General features: G+C 37.4%; 1 pseudogene; it reads right to left on the reverse strand.

Moving 5' to 3' along the window:
• Nucleotides 1–2,293: 2,293 nt before the first annotated feature.
• On the reverse strand, nt 2,294–4,778 carry LOC117109663 (annotated as a pseudogene).
• Nucleotides 4,779–8,057: the final 3,279 nt, after the last annotated feature.

Below are 8,057 nucleotides of genomic sequence, written 5' to 3' on the forward strand. Positions count from 1 at the left end.
AGTCAAATGGAACCAGATGATCGAAAGATTGTGGCCATTGCGACATTCATTGTGGCCTAGAGATAAGTAGACAAATGTAAGCAGAGGTAGGGGAGACCGGGGTCAGTTGTTACAGGGGTAGATTGTTACAGTGGTCTTTTCCCCAAATAGGAAAAGTAGAGGGAGGTATAACCGGTGTCATATTATAGGGTGCTGTAAGATCCATCACCGCCGGCCGTAGCGTGACGATTCGAATGCCTGACAGGAAATGTAGGTAAAATGTTTGTGTCTATACCCCAAAAGCAAATTTTTCATTACAAACCGTTTCTGTAATAGCTTTCCCTCATGTAGATGGATAAAGAAAGTTTATATATTTATGTGAAGCATGGTCATTATCTAACACTTCCATAGGCCATTACCACATATTTTTGCCTACAGGCAGAACTATCTGTGTTTCAATATAAAAATAGCACGTAGGGTAAGTTGTTACGGGTAAGTTGTTACTGTAACAAGGATGGTCACATAGCGAGTGTAACGAAGGAGGCGCACTTTACACGTGCGATCATTGAAGAAGAAATGGACATTTCTGTTCGACTGTTTTGTTGAGGAGCTAAAATGCATTATAGTGCGGTCTTACAATTAACCGTAAGGCTAGAATAATAATGTTGTCTCTTTTATACACTTTAAAGCATGTTTGTTTGCATATTTTAAACATTTTAACTATTTTGTACAATGTAACAACTTGCCCCACAATTTGTTACAGTTGATCTACTTAATTAATTAATTAATGATTAATTAACGGATTGATATATGACAGTTCTAATTGCTTCGTTTTATAACCAATATACTGTTTTTGCATTAGAATAAAAATGGTGTGTTTGTCTCATTCAATTACGTAATTAAGGAACAATATGTAAATTTTGTAGCAACTGACCCCGGTCTCCCCTACTTTTTTGACAATTAATTGAACCAAATGTGATGGAAAGTGTGCGAAAGAGAATAAATTCAATTCAAAATATTTTATTCCAAGTCACAATGTTAACATAATAATATTACAAATAGGCTATAACCAAATAAAAAGGAATAGAGCAATTACGAACAAGTAAAGTATAAGAAATGTATGTGGTGCCCGTTAATTATAAAATAGCTATAAAATATATAAATAAATGAAACGGATGATAATCTGCCATTTCAATGGTTTGTCAGGAACAAACAATAAACAACTTTGAAACCTAAGTTTGTTAATCGTATTGCATTAATTTCTAAAAGCATTGTTTTCAGTAGTATATTCAGTATTCAGTAAAATCAACCCACAGAAGTGGTTTTATTTTTGCTCATTGTGGTTGTGTATTTCAGAATTTCTACACATTGAAACAACTTTCTTCGCTGTTGTTATTTACATATTATGATGATTGGATGATTTTAAATTCATCTAATGATTGACTAATTTGTTGGTTTAGCTAAATATTACAATTACAAACTACGACAGGACTCGTCATGGCTGATAATCCTTCTTATTTTCATGTGTGAATATGCTAATCTACCTCCTAGCTAAGCCACTCAATTTAGAGCAGTCCAGTGAAGATTTAACATATTTTATAAACGAATAGGCCTATGTTTAATGTATTAGGTATTTTTAATTTAACGCAACATTTCAACTAATGCAAAAAACAAACAGTACAAAGGTGTAGAAAAGCCTAAAATTTAACAATTAAACGAGACTTACCGGTAAGTTGAAGTTTTGTTGTGGTTCTACACTGTCCTCAGACTTTAACCAATAAATGAAAGAGTTCCAGATAATTTATTTATTTTCAGTATTTATTTTATTTATTTATTTTTCAACAAATTGAAAACCTCACGGGCGGGTGGGAGAGGCATGTAATTCCTTTCATCGGCTCCAGAGGACAGTGTAGAACTGTCCAAACTTTGCATATCAATGCTGAAACAAACTAACAGCATAAATTACTGTACAATACAGTTACTGTATAACCAAATGGGCAATGTAACAATGGTTACAATTGTAAAACCACAAACAAATGGTAGCATAACAAATGCACAAAATGAGGAACAAAGCATTCCTTGAAACACAACAAACAGGAAAAACACTTCGCAATAACCATTAGGCTTAACAGTATTGCCATCATCAATAATCTCAAAATCAGTCTAGTATTATTAACCTTATTGTTATTCATCATATTATAATAACTCATATTATGTGACTTAACTGCTATTAATACTACATCTGCACCTATTTATTTGCTTATTTATTCATTGTTATTAATGTGAACATCATACTATTATTACTTAACTCAGCTCACACCGTATCCAAAATAACCTCACCCAATGATATGTCTTGCTCAATCTCTTTGTTATAAAAACTTGCAAATGTGCTCGCATTACTCCAACCCACTGTCTTTAGTATATGTTGAAAAGGAACTCCGACTCTGAAAGCGTGCGAGGTCGCAGCTGCCCTGACACTATGAGCCTTGTACACAGATATATCAACTCCTGCCTGAGCCATAATAGTTTTGACCCACTTCCCAATGGTGGAAGGACTAACACCTTTATGAGGCTTCATGTAGCTAATAAGTAGCCTAGAATCATCCTGTCTTAATATTTCTGTACGTGCCAGGTATTCCTGCAACGCTGTATAAACACACAGCCTGCTGTCAGTGGGATACGCTTTCAGAATAATTGGTGGAGGCGAATACCCAGGCCTACTCTGCTTTACAGCAGACCGGCCTATAACGAAAGTAAAATCTGATGAGGTTTTAGTCATACTGTTTAAATCCAAACATGCCAAAGTAAGTGAACGAGCCGCTGTTAATATCGCAATTAACACCACAACTTTCAAAGTTAATGACTTTAAACATAAACTTGTAATCGGGTTTAATGATAGTATGTATTTTAATAGAACTGGCACATCCCAGGTTTGATTATATCTGGGAGCTGGTGGTTTTCTGTTATACACCCCTTTTTAAAATCGTATAACCCATGGGTGGGCTCCTATAATGTAGTGGCCATCTCAAACTATAAACTGTGACAAAGCACTTCTAGCAGTGTTTATGGCACTATATCCCAGCCCTAGGTCAATATGAAGCATAGTTAAGAATTCAATAACTGTTTCTATAGTCGGTGATATGTAATTCGCTTGTCGTTGTAAACAAAATAATCTCCACTTTCTGACATACACTGAGTATTGCTTATGTGTACCTGGCTTCCAAGACCCGAGCAAAACCGTGGTAGCCCTCTCTGAAATGTTACTCTTTCTGAACATCTCCCTGATAATCTGCCGGCTATTAAGATCATCTTCTTCCTCAGCGGGTGAAGTATGTCTTGTTGTATTCCAGAGTCAGGAGCGAATCTATTTGCGGTAGTACCACCGGGCTTTGAATTAGTAGGTCCATAAACATGTTGAACCAAGGTTGAGACGGCCATAATGGGACAACCGCTATTGCTGTTGCTTCCTGCACCTGTAATTTCTGAAATACCCTGGGAAGTAAACTGAAAGGTGGAAAGATATATGAAGTAACATCACTCCATTTCTTTGAAAAAGCATTGATAAATACAGCTTGCGGCTCTCGCTGCCAAGCCACGTATCTTTGACATTTTGCATTCAGTCGGGATACAAAAAGGTCTATATCTACACCCCCTAACTTCGCTGTCACGGCATTAAATACCTGTGCATTTAGTGACCACTCACAGTGATCGTTAAAGTGCCTGCTTTCAAAATCAGCAGTAGTGTTATAAACACCTGGTATATGTGCAGCTGACAACTCTATATTGTGTGATGCACACCAAGCCCAAATTTTACATGTCAAATTATTTAAATTGGCTTTCTTTCCGCCCATATCATTAAGGTAGGCCAAAGCAGTTGTATTATCTACTAAAACACCCACTCGCTTGCCTTTTATCTGTGACTGAAATGATTGCAAAGACAAAAATGCACCCAATAATTCAAGGTAGTTAATATGAAAATTTTTCTCACATTCGGACCATCGTCCACCTACTATTTCCCAGAGCTCCACCCCAACCTTCTAACGATGAATCCGATGAAATGCAAATACTAGGGGGGCTGACTATAATATACCTGTATTGAGTGCGAATATTGGATGCCCACCAAAACAATTGTTCTTTCATTGTTTCTGTGACGACTATTTTAGCGTCAAATTCCCTTGATATATTTTCAAGTATGTGTCCTTAGCAAATTCCAATTGTCTATAGTGTAAAGGACCCCAGTATACTGCAGGGAAACATGCAACAATATTACCAATAACCCTTGACACATTTCTAATGGTATCATGTGTCTTGCTGACCATATCTAAGCATATGCTTCTGATATTAATGATCTTATCCCTGGGTAAAGTAACTTTCATGGAACTTGAATCTATAATGAATCCTAAATGTTGAATAGTTTTACATGGGTGTAAAACAGATTTCTCAAAATTAATCCCAAATCCCAAATCAGACAATAGGGTAATTACTGATTGTATGGAATGCTTAAGTTTTTCTGCTGAGGACGCCAAGATTAACATATCATCTAGATAACCCGTAATAGTATGCCCCTTTTGTCTCAAAGTGGCATAGACGTGTTTCATGAGCTTGGTGTACTTCCGTGGAGCACAAGCTATGCCATTCGGAAGACAAGTAAATTGATAGAGTGTATCCTTCCAAATAAAACGGAGATATTTTCGGAACTTGTTAATTACTGATACACCATAGTATGCATCTTTTAAGTCTATAGACGCCATAAAGCAATCTGGAGTGACCAGCCTTATAGCTGTGTCAAACGATTCCATCTTAAAATGATGATATTCTACATTCTCGTTAAATTTTTTCAAATTTAAAATCAGTCTGAACTTGTTATTCTTCTTTGGCACCAAGAAGATAGGCGATATATACTCACCAGTTTAATGTTGAGTTATCTCAATAACCTGTTGTGCAAGCAATTCTGAAATCTCTTTCTCTATAATGGAAATATGTGTTGAATTCAGATTTGATAATCGAATAGACGACTGAGGAGGTGGTAAATTGGCATTTGATAATTCTATTGTACACCCCTTTACTATTTGAATGATCTCTTCATCTGAAGTTAAAGAAAGCCATTTTGGCAAATGGCATGCCAGGCTGCCTGCCTTAAATGTTGAATGATCATTCATTCTTACCTGACATTCTATTTCTTCATTCCCTTTCTGTTGTTGAATCCCATATTGGTTTTTCTTTGGTAAGGTTTTCTCATCTGGGGTGAGTGATTCGAGCTCCTGGAGTAATGGGGGCGATGCCCACCCCTCCCCTTAACATTAAAAAAGGCTGTCTTTTTGGTGTTGCCTATTATAGGGGTGAAATCTGTGTGTAGATTCTGCTGCCATTATTTTACAGTCAATCTTTGATTCAGAAATCACTTTAGCAAGATCGTCTCCAAGTAAAAGACTCTTTCCTGGCTTATTTGCCTTACAGCTTGCTTTCAGTTCATTACTGAGCAGTGGTTTTAATGTATCTCTTCTCTGAATAGATATTCCTTGGTGTACATAACCTAACAATGCTACAGATTCCAAAAGTTCTGAGACTACTTTCTTAGAATCCAAAGCAGTAGAATTGTCTTTAGCTTTGAGAAGACCATCCAAAGTTCGGGCTAGAGTGCCCACTACTCTAGTAACGTTGTCCTGGAGGACCGACACATGGATATCTTTTTTCCTGTGAAAGGCTTTCAATTTGTCCCAAACCTGTGAATTAACCTTTTGAACAATTAAATAATTGCAATTGCTAGGAATCTTGTGTTTCTCAAGTATCTCCTTACGTTTTTCAAGCCCTAAATCAATTGTAAATTTGTCATTTATTAACTTTACCAATTTCTCTGAAATTGGGGAGCCATGTAAATCAGATGGCCTGAGGCTGGCATCTAACTGCTCCAGCACTTCCTGCATATCTTCATTATCCTCTATGTCCGAGTATTTCCCCCAAAAATACTCAACACATCGTCATCACAGGATGTGTGGGGTAATGGCGCTGTCTCTGTAGCAATCTTTACTGCTGTCTCTGCAGCATTAGTATTATCATTTGTTGCTGTCTCTGCAGCCTTTCCTTTGTTCAAACCAGTTCCATTCTGGAGCGAGAGTAGCAAAGTATTTGTCAATTTCATATTGTCCTGCATTCCAGCAAGAACGCTTACAAGGCCCGCTGTTGACAAACCGATATCCAATCCCGGGCCTAGGCTGCTACTGCAGCCCGCTGGCGGGTCTTCGGCATGGTCTGTGCAGTAAAATCTAATTTTTTACTATTATTAGTTATCGTTGTATCCTCCATCTTACCTTAAGATTTCCAGGGATGATGCGAGGAGTACACTAGTTTCTACTAATAACTATTTTTTTCCAAAGTTATTTGTCGGGAAAAAAGTTTTGCAGTCTGGTTGTCTGCATGAACGAACAGGACTGGTTACGCGAGCGCGATACACATCCCATGGAATTCCGCATCGGCCCAGAGGGCAGTGTAGAATTCGAGGTAATTTCCCCACGCAGTGCCTTCGTAAATTTTCAATTGGCGTTTTATAAATCTGTGTTTTATTACTATAGTATTATTAACTCCTATGGAGACAGACCCTATGTTCACAAAGGGGACCCCGGGCGGCTGCCTCTTCCCCCTTCCTTGAATCCGCTTATGGCTACTCCTCTGGTATGCAGTAGTGGCGTATCTAGAAGTCTTGAATTGGAGTGGGGGCGCGAAGGTGAAGTAGGTGGCTCGATGACCAGTTGAAGGGCGCTAATTCGCAAAATATGGTGATTTTTAACTACTTGACAGTGATTTTTTTTGGGGGGTGCCCCCCCCCCCACGCCCTCCCCTAGATACGCCCTGTCTCTTATACACATCTAGATGTGTATAAGAGACAGACGTTTTTCAAGCCCTAAATCAATTGTTCATATAAATTAACACATACAGTAGCTGGGCTATGGGGCCGGTTTGCAGTGGCGTATCTAAAAGTCTTGAATTGGGGAGGAGGTTGATTGGGAGGGGCGAGAAGGTAAAGTGGAGGGGGTAGATGATCAGTTGAAGGGCGCTAATTCGCAAAATATGGTGATTTTTAACTACTTGACAGTGATTTTTTTTGGGGGGTGCCCCCCCCCCCACCCCCCCCCCTAGATACGCCATTGCTGGTATGTCGCAGAACAACCAATTCGCAATTAAAGATATATTGTCCCTGGAAAATGTAAAAAAACTCATGAACTTTCAAATTATCCTGCTCATTTTGCAGTAACATACATACATTTTTATGAATTTTTTTTTAAATTCATAATTAAGTAACAGTAGAACCCCAATTAAGGGACACCTTTGAGATGACAAAAGTGTCCCTTAGGGGTGTCTCCTCAACAGGGGTACACACTAACAAAAATCGTCCCTGGAAAATGTAAAAAACTCATAAACTTTTAAATTATCCTGCTTATTTTGCAGTAACACACATACATTTTTATGATTTTTCTTTAAAATTTATAATTAAGTAACAATAGAACCGCAATTAAGGGACACCTTCGGGATGACAAAAGTGTCCCTTAGGGGTGTCTCCTCAACAGGGGTACACACTAACAAAAATCGTAGAATTTGTCCTCTTACTAGGAATGTTTTCGTACAATGATGACATAAATTATTTTTTTAATTGACATAAGAATGAGTTACAGTTGATTTATAACAATTTTATGACAATAATAATGCAATGCAAAAATAATTCAATTATGATAATATGAAATCAACGGATGTAATTAAAACAGCAAAAGTTGTATATTCCCGATATTGTTCCTTAATTCGTATGCAACGTTAATGACCAAATATTCCTGTTTTTAGAGATATATTAATAGAATAAAATATTAAGCTTTTTATTGGATGCACAGGATAAAATAGCATGCAGAGAGTAACGACTTAAAAAAATCAGGATGCAGGTTTTTATAGTATAGATTAGAATCTTATATGAAAATACGCAAAACAGGAAATCTCCATGGTTATTGGTTAAAATTGACAAGACTGTACACTTATACAATGTAACACAGAATTAGTACTCGTACGCTGATGCTACCGACAATTTGGTACAAATA

This window comes from Anneissia japonica, unplaced genomic scaffold, assembly GCF_011630105.1.
Source record: "Anneissia japonica isolate Jap-2015-1 unplaced genomic scaffold, ASM1163010v1 scaffold288038_len354873_cov157, whole genome shotgun sequence".
In the NCBI taxonomy this organism is placed as follows: domain Eukaryota; kingdom Metazoa; phylum Echinodermata; class Crinoidea; order Comatulida; family Comatulidae; genus Anneissia; species Anneissia japonica.